The 9,323-nt window shown below is 45.9% G+C and overlaps 1 long non-coding RNA gene across 1 annotated transcript in view; it reads left to right on the plus strand.

Annotated features, from left to right (window-relative positions):
- The first annotated feature begins 649 nt into the window (after nucleotides 1-649).
- The window catches only part of LOC144098354 (uncharacterized), a 66,276-nt gene continuing 57,602 nt past the window's right edge, over nucleotides 650-9,323 (plus strand). Inside the window, exon 1 of the long non-coding RNA XR_013307174.1 lies at nucleotides 650-817. This is a non-coding gene — a long non-coding RNA (uncharacterized LOC144098354). The remainder of the gene's footprint in view (nucleotides 818-9,323) is intronic.

The raw sequence follows: 9,323 nt of genomic DNA on the forward strand, positions 1-9,323 counted from the left end.
TACTCCCTATCAGAGAATCGGACGGAAGTCTGACTAATGCACTTATCGCCACTGATGCGCATATGAAAGGCTTCCATGAGCTCCCGCGTGAGTTGCTCCCTGTGCCTGAATAGAATGGTCGTTTTTTCAAAAAGCGGTTTACACTGGATTTTCTTTTCCTTGTCGTTTGTAATGCACGTGCGGCAATGTTTAGGGAGGTTATCAAGAGAATTTCCCCCGAGCAATCTTCGGTGCTCTCTTGATAACCTCCCTAAACATTGCCGCACATGCATTACAAACGACAAGGAAAAGAAAATCCAGTGTAAACCGCTTTTTGAAAAAACGACCATCCTATTCAGGCACAGGGAGCAACTCACGCGGGAGCTCATGGAAGCCTTTCATATGCGCATCAGTGGCGATAAGTGCATTAGTCAGACTTCCGTCCGATTCTCTGATAGGGAGTATCTGTTCCTAACCAAATCATTGGGATTCAAGGGGTAACTTGTGGTGTTCATGACGTTTGTTTGTTTTTGTTCTTGTTGGTTTCACTATTTATTCGAGCATTGTCTGGAATAAACCTTCAGTTGTGAGTAGCGCTCGTCGTTGTTTGTCTCGCTTGTCCTCGTTTTTCCGCGCCAACTTCTTCATGTATTCGCATGTAAACTTTCAGGAAAGAAGACGGAAGGACTGCCATCACCGTACAGTTACCAGAGCCGAGCGGCTGACGGCGGCAGTTTTCCGTAGCCCAGTTTTGGTGACTATCGCAGTGGACTGCAGCGCCGCCTGGACACTCGGTATACCTCTCCGGTGACAGAACAAATCCACGGATTGTTTCATGGTACGTGAAAGGCATCTGAGAGAAACGACAAAAAGTAAGCCTGAAGAAAGCAGGCGGCACCTATATGCTGAGTGTATAGCTCGAGTATGTCGTAGCAGCTGGCGAGACTGAAAAAAAAATCAAGAGAAATCAATAAACACGGGAAAAAACATAAAACAAGAATTTTTTCTTACTTTCGAAACTCGAATTTTTGTTGGACAAGTCTAAAAAAAGGAGAAGAAAAGTAAGCAAAGGGGCGCATTTTATTCCCTACTCTCACATAAGCAGGCCGCATTTCCTCCAGGCTAAGAGGTAGGCGGTCAGGGAGGGCGGTGTACAGGTTGCGTTGCCTCATGAAATTTCGCAAGAAAAACGGCTATGTTTTTTTTTAAATCCTTGTCGACGAAACATGCGCGAAGACGGCACGACGGAACAGGACAGACGCCGTGCTGGATGGCAGGACCACTGAGAGAGGCGGCGTACCACAGCCGTATTTTGAGGTAGCGTGCAGGCGCGGCCTAAGAATTCGGAATCACAACATGTTGTGAACGAATGACGAATCCGGACGCTCTGCTATCCGAACGGGTGCTGTCTTCAAATGTGCTATGCTTTAAGCTACGCACTTGTTTGTGTGGGCTTGTGGGCGCGCTTTCAGACAACTGGAAACAAAACCAGTCTGTCGCGTCTGATCTGCCTTAAACAGGATATCCTACCTAATGCCAAAATTTAAAAAAACAGAAAGCTTTTTCTCTCTTTTTTGTAGTAGTAGTAGTAGTAGTATTTATTTCCGCAGACTTGCAGTACATATAGGATTCATTTCGTGATTACATCTGCTGAGGTTCCCGAGGCAAAAGGTGTCATATGGCGCCTGACATGGCCTCGTTACCTTCACGTGCGCAGCGCGGCAGCGTACAGTGGCAGTAGATTCTAGATGGCGATAAACAGAACTGTCTGACATCAGTTTTACAGAAGATCAAACGCGACAAGTTTCGAAAACGAAAATATAATGGACAGCCAAACGCGACAAGTTGCACGAAAAAACAGACAACCAACAATACAATTGCACATTTTCTTTGACAACACCGACAGGAAGCATAAATAAAGAGGATTTGGTTTGCACAGGTGATAAGGGTATGGATTAGTAACAAGACTGCAAGTGAAAGCGAGTCGTGGTTACGTGTTAATTAAAGGAGGCAATGTGATTCAGGGAGGCAATGTTAGACACAATTCAAGAGTATTGTTAATTTTTTCACCTAATAAAATATCGTTCAACACTGGTGACTGCACATTTTGAATTACAAGTGGTACTCCTTCGAACGAAAGGCATTCAACCCGCTTTTAACACCCGGGGATATCTTATGCTCGACATCATGCTAAAAAATACCGAAACGTCCTTTCTTCGGGCGCCCAGCAGCCGGCTTTCGACACTCTAAATGAATTCTCACTTATCAGTGATCGCGAAATCAGGTTTAGCTTACGCGTTTGTTTAGATCTGACAAGGTCGCTTCGGCGGAAGAGATTAGAAAGCAAAAAAAATATGAAGCTCTGAGCCCCAGTATAATGTAATTCTTAAAGCAGTGCAAAAAAGACGCGAACGCAGACAAGAGACATACACACGAATACTGAAGTAAAGTAGCGATTTGTTGAGAAGAAGCGCACTTTTATAGGCATGTTGCACAACAATCAAATACGCATTGAGAAAAAGCGCAAAATGGGAAACGAGGAATAGTCAGAGAAAATTTATCCTCACGCAGGTTTCCCCTCTTAGTAGAAAGAAACACCATTTCTTTGTCGGATAAAAGCGCTATGGCATACTGACACACGTGTCCTTATTTGATGATATGTTGCAGGCCTGGACCACTTGTCTAGTGAGCTGATCAGCATATGAACCTGTAACATCACAGTGCTCAAAATCTGTATGACACATGTTATATGTTTTGCAATGGGCTGCTAGATGACCTATCATGCCATTCCACACATCGCTTTTGTGCTCACACAAACGGTCATTTAGGCACCTGCAGGTTTGCCCATTAAAGTTTGGCCACATTGCAGGTGATTTTTCACGAATCACTTCTTTATCACAAGAACAATTTGCTTTTGATGCTACGTTTTACAAATGTTTCCTTCCTTTGGACGCCGGTTGGCACGGTTGCATTTCTAAGCTTTTCAGGAGCGGGAAAAGCTACCCCCTTTGGCATGAGTCATATTCTTTTTGAGATTGTGTGAAAGAGTGTGGCAGTACAGGATGACGGCTACTTTTCGTTTCTTTTTTATTTGCTGAGCGACATCATTCCGATTTACTTCATTTTTTCTTCTGCTTTTACAGCTTATGGGCGGCAGAAAGCAGATCAGGAGGGTAGCATGCTTCTGACAAGCGATTGCATTGTTTTTCAAAGCTGGTTTGGATGCTGTGTGGACAAGATTTTTTGAGAGCGTTGGAAAAACACAGGCTGGCTATGGCTCGCTTCACCAATTTTTAGTGCGCTGAATGGTAGGGAATATATCATCAAATAAGGACGCGTGTCAGTGCGCCATCAGTTCTTTTATCCGACAAAGAAATGTCTGGTAAGAGGTGAGACCTTTATGACGATAAGTTTTCTTTGATTACCTCTCTTTTACCTCTTTTGTGCTTTTTCTTAATGCTTCTTGTTTGTTGCGCAACCTGCCTATAAAGGCGAGCTTCGCAATAAAACGCTAATTGTAAGTCAGCGCTCGTGTGTACGTTTTTTCTCTGCGTCCGTGTCTTTTTCGCGCTCTTTTAAGAATGATCCGCCGCGAACTCGCCCAAGCTTCTACACTGGATAATGTAACAGTTATTTCACTCCAGACCATCCTATTTTTCTCATCCGTCACACCAATTAATAATCCCTCGGGTAACGATGGCGTGGCGGTGTGCCTCAGACAATGACAAAAGAAGAAATTGAATAAGTTGGGACAGGATCGTTATATTATACTGCTGGTGGTTTCCCTTCGAGTGGAATCATGCTATGCGTGTGCAGTATAAACCACTACCTGCCTTTAAGAAAAATGCGAGTATTGTCTTTATAATACCGAGGCTTGGGTCAACCGCAGCACTCCGAAAAGTATGTGCTGTACGGCGTTACTTTGTGGTGCCAATTAGGCAACGCTCTCGCATACATTTTGCTGTATCTCAAAGCTACTTTTCGTGGCGCTCGAGATCACGAGCTTGATTTCCAGCCGTGGTAGTAGCCCCAGTTTTATTGAACCAAAATGCACAGACGCCCGCCCGAGCGCTCTGCGATGCTAGTGCATGCTGAGCAACTTCAGGTGGTCGGTATTAATCCGCAGGTTTAGAATACGCCAGTATGGGAATAAAAAGGGAATAAGTTGTGATGTAGAGCCCTCCCTTTTATAAAATGAAGTGGGCTAGAGGAGAGCTTACTTCATTTTTACTCATTTCTGTTTAGAGTGTACTACGGCGTGCTCGTAGCATCTTGGGTGTAGTATTGTTTATTTATTTATCAAAGAACCCACAGCGCCAGATCATTACCGGGGAGGGGGTTACAATAAAAAATGCATAAAATACATAAAATATTGCACCTCTGTTTCTAGACAGAGCAAAAAGCATAGCGCCCGGAAAAGAGAAATGAAAAGTAAAGCGTTTAGATATGCACATTTACAACATCGAAAAGAAAGCATCATTTGATGCAAAATCCACGACATGCTTCGTCAGCCTGTACAAAATCCTCTTACGGTTTTAGGAAAGACCGACATCCTAAAAAACCCAGTTTTCGACGCAATTTAACGGACCCTAAAATCATGGTCAACACGGCTGGATTTATAAAAAAAGGCTGTGGCAAGTACTTTTCGTGCTCAACACCAACAGCTGAATAACAAATTACATGAAAAAGCTTCAAACGCAGTTTCATTCGGCGTGCGCGCAGAGAAATTCCCAGTTGAGCGCTTCTTTCTTTACACGATACACTGTACTGGGACAGCAGATACGTATTTTGTTATTCAGCCGAGTTGATCTGGAAGAGCTGAGAGGACTAATACGAGCTCTAGCAGCATTGGTGCTGGCTCCCAGGGAATAAGGGCAAGGCCAACACGCGCAGAAATAAGGGAGATTTCGTGGCACACTCTTGACTTCCTTTTTAAATTATTTCACTGAGTAGACGATGAAAAGAAAAGGTAGGTAAACGGGGAACGTGTGGCGCCTTTGAATAGGATTGGATATAAGCCAATACGTCCAGCGACTTGCGCTAATCGAGCCCTGTTGTGAGTGGCGGCCGTGTGGTAAGACCAAGCTTTGTGGGTTTGCGCCGCATTAAGTTGTCTGCGATGTGCTTCGGCTTGAAATTTTCAGGTCTGGCTTATTTATGAAACTGTGTTAAGTTGTCTGCGATGTGCTTCGGCTTGAAATTTTCAGGTCTGGCTTATTTATGAAACTGTGTTAAGTTGTCTGCGATGTGCTTCGGCTTGAAATTTTCAGGTCTGGCTTATTTATGAAACTGTGTCGCTCTCTACTCTATCAGACATGATATATGAAAATTTGTACAGTGTAGACATAGCGAAATGGCAGCGTGCTAAGTTGCTGGCCTAGACCCCCTTCAGAAACAGGGCAGACCTTTTAGCATTAAAGATCACCTAGTGCAACTCACTGGTATCCTATGTAATCAGCACACGCGAAGTAAGGTGCGTCATTACGGTAATAAAACAAGCACGTAATTTCCTAGTTGAAAGGGAGCGACTGAGGAAAGCGGCAGCCTCTCACGAGTCGTGTAATTGCCGAATCAACTACATATGGTACCGATCCGACAGGCGTAGCTACGGCACGATGTTAACAAGACAGTTGACTGCCCACTGTTTTCTACCTCGCTTTCAGCACCGCCATTATTGCTTTCTGCAAGTATACCAGCGCCTACGAGAGTGTGCGCGCGCACCCTCTCGGGCTCCCATCAGAGCCATTGGGGTCGGCCCGGGCGCCGGAGATAGAGCCGAGGATTGCGCGAGGAGCCTCGCTCGTGGCGTGTCGTGACTGATCGCCGACCCCGAGCCGTGACCTCTCGGCGCCGCTTTTTTTTTCCTGGGGATCTCGGGGGCGCCAGCCCGATGACAGGAAAATGGTTGCGAGAGCCCTCTGATGAGAGAAGGTCAGCGTGGCGCGCTGCCCTGTCGTGAGTCGCTCACAGTAGCCGCAGAGGATGACCTCCGCAAGCTCGCTTCCCGCACTCCGGTCCGCAGCTTCGCCTCCGCCCGCATCGCTTCCCTGCGGCGGTTGCCGGACTGCGTGCGCACAATGCCCCTGCACTTCATTACTCACATATCTTCTCAACCCGCGGTGAATGTGCTGTCACTATATAAGGAAAATGTAAGAAGAGGGCATGAAACCGGTAAACTTCAATAGAATGCATTAGACGCTACGCTTTGCTGAAAGGTTGTCGTCTTTTTTTTTTTCTCCTCGGGCGATTTTTTTTATTTTCGCGCTGAGTAGGCCCGCGGAAAGCGTCGCAGGTACCAAAGCAGAAGGAGTGTGTCTAATGATGGTGGCAGAAGAGCAGCTGATTCGTTTTGTCTGCCCGGGGAGTTCAGAATACGAAAAAACCATTCCTTTTTCAACTGTTTCAACGATCGAGGCCAATTCTATACGGCGTAGCTTACGGAAATCTTTGCTGAAAAACTGTGTGGCTGCGGGCTCCTTGCTTTGGCTTGCTACCTGTCGGGAACTTCATGCTACCGGCTGCCTAAACGGACACAGCTCGTCTCACCAGAGAGGCCTGAAGAAAATCACGAAATTACACACACAGAAGAAAGAATTCCCTGCCCGAAAATGGGATATTGCGTCTACCTGGGGGCATGGCGTAAGAGTATCAAGCAAAGCTAGACACTTATATTCGGCTGACTACACTGAAAGATGAATAAGAATGCGTTAAAATGTGAAACACGGAGCTTCATCGATACTGCATTCCCGTACTGGTCACAAGAACTTAAACCGTTAGCAGTACAAGCGCAGGGGGACACAGCAGTTGCCTTGGCAATGTGAGAAGCAGTTAACCACGTTTTCCGCTTACAGGTACGCCGTGACCGGATGCCTTGCCCGGTCATGGTGTACGCATTCGCCACCACCACTTTGGGAGCTATTACAAGCAGATACCCTCTGTGGTCTCTGCTATTGCGAAATGTGCGCCCGGAGATAGAGAAGATAGGGTCGCAGAGGATGCGCACTTTTCGAGAAGAGCAAGCGAGCGGCGCGGAGATAGGTGGAACAGTGGCAGCCCTGAAATGAGGCTAGAAGAAGAGGACGAAAAAAAAAACGTGAGTAAAACAAAAGGTCTTTGAAAGTGAAGGGGAACAAAGGAGAAAGTAAAAAGAAAAATGCGGAGGTTAAACGGCGCTGAAACAAATCGTTAAGCGGAGGGGGCACGGTTCCGGCTTCCGCCGCAGGTGTCAGATTTAACACCTCGAAGCCCCGCAACCTACGGGAGCCGCGATAGAATCGCCACAGCAAGCTGCTTTCGAGCAGTACTTCTCACCAGCTTCACGGGTGTGAGAGAAAACGTGAGCTCACGCGCGGAGGCCCAGGGGCGCTGAAGCGCCACGCAAGATGGAACGACAAGGGTCGTCGGGGCTGATTTGTGCTTACCGAGAGAAGGAAAACAGAACTAAGCTAACGACAAGCAACCAACCGCAGTTGGGTCGGCTGTTGAGTGGCGCGTAAAGAATCCCAGGGGCAAACAGGCAGAGGTGCGTGGCCCTTCGGTGTCCCAACGCTGGCGGCGCATCTGTGGAAGAAAATGAAGGCAGAGAAGGAGAGAGAGAGAGAAAGATGTAAGAAGGGTAAACTTTGGCAATTTGGAGATACATTTAGCTTGTTGTTCTGGCTGCCCTCTGTTTTTAAACATTTCTTTTGTCTATTCCGATACGAGTAAGGATGAATGTTCATTCTCTCTTGTGAATAATATTAACGTGGTGTAATTGCCATTAATTCGGGACAAGCGCTTCTAGTCACCTTGGCAGCTATCCACCACATGTCCCATGGGTTTTAACATTCATAAATAACGCGTTGACAATGTGCGGTGCGTAAGAAAGAAAATCACCGAGTTTCAGCAAAACAGAACGCGGTAGGACTCCAGGCTTAGCGGCACTGGCTGGGCGCTATCCCGAATTCCTGGTAATGTAATATATCCTGGATTGTGGCTTGTCATACAGAAGTCAATGGCAACTGAATTGCGCAGAAGTGCACCGACATCAAGATTCACTTTGTCGCGGTGAATGCTTACATTCATTAATTATATCAAATTAGCCTTTAAAATAATTAATTAATTAATTCTTCCATACAATCATTCATTCTGTGACGATAAAGATGGGTTGACACGGCGGCGCAGTGCTATCGCTGAGCGCGTGCTGTTAGCTTCTTTCTTTCAAACACCCTAAACATTTTTCTTTTGTGTCATGTGGCTCGCGCAGCACAACAATTATATCAAGGCTAAATACATTTCATAACGAACTCTGACACTAACCTACCTGTTGTGTTTATGACTTTTTTTTCCCGGCAGGCTCGGCACATGAAGTAAAAGGGAAATGAAAAGGTGACATATGAGATTTATGCAAACAGGAATTCGAAGCGCTTCGTGACGAGGAGGGAAGGTGACGTCAAATGCACGTAAATAATGCAGCTGGCGTATCTGTGCGGATCCTCTGCCTACATAAGAGGGCCTATCAGCGGTGAGTTTGAAAAGGGTACCTTTGTCGTCTGTCTATTTTCGCGAGGCCCATGATCATCGCAGTTATTATTTTTTTTTTGCACAAGCGGTTTTAGACACACATAACTCCTGAATATATCTTTGTTTCTTCTACACGGGAGAAAAAGTGGGAAGGAGGTCTGTGGGGGGAGGGTGGGGGGCACTGAGACTTATTAAGTAATATTAAATAAGCCATTTGCTTGCTGTTAACTCGGTAAATTTAGTTTTGAAAAGTCTAAAAGAGCGAAATTCAATAACTGTAATAAAGCATAGTCCTCACAACATCCAGTAACTTACTGGAAAACAGTGAATTGCTCCTAAGGTGAGTAGAAAATGGCATCTGTGTTTAATTTACGTCGGTAGTGCAAAGAAATTGGTACAGCTATAGTCGGATACAACTCAAGAAAAAAGCGGCACACGCCCCTCAAAGGAGGCTCTCTAGCCAATGGCGTCGACGGATTCCCACGGCGTCGTGGTTAATCCCTTGTACGTGCTAGCATGACATCGCAGTGCTGCATGACATATGAAAGGGGATTGACCACGGCTTAACCGGATTAACCACGACGTCACGAAAATCGGTCGACATCATTGGCTGGAGGGCCTCTCTTTGAGGGGCATCTGCCGCTTCATTCTTGAGTTCTATCCGACTATAGCATAGATGCATATCACGTGCTTGGCGCCGATATTTACCTGAATTTATCCAGTGCCTAACTGCAACTGGCAGCCCATATCTCCCTTAAGGTGCAAAAGTATGCAGTTTAATGCCTTCTCAACGGTAGAATGTAGTGCAACTTATTCTCATGTCCGTGCTTTTTTTTTTTTTT

Source organism: Amblyomma americanum, chromosome 1, assembly GCF_052857255.1.
Source record: "Amblyomma americanum isolate KBUSLIRL-KWMA chromosome 1, ASM5285725v1, whole genome shotgun sequence".
Classification (NCBI taxonomy): domain Eukaryota; kingdom Metazoa; phylum Arthropoda; class Arachnida; order Ixodida; family Ixodidae; genus Amblyomma; species Amblyomma americanum.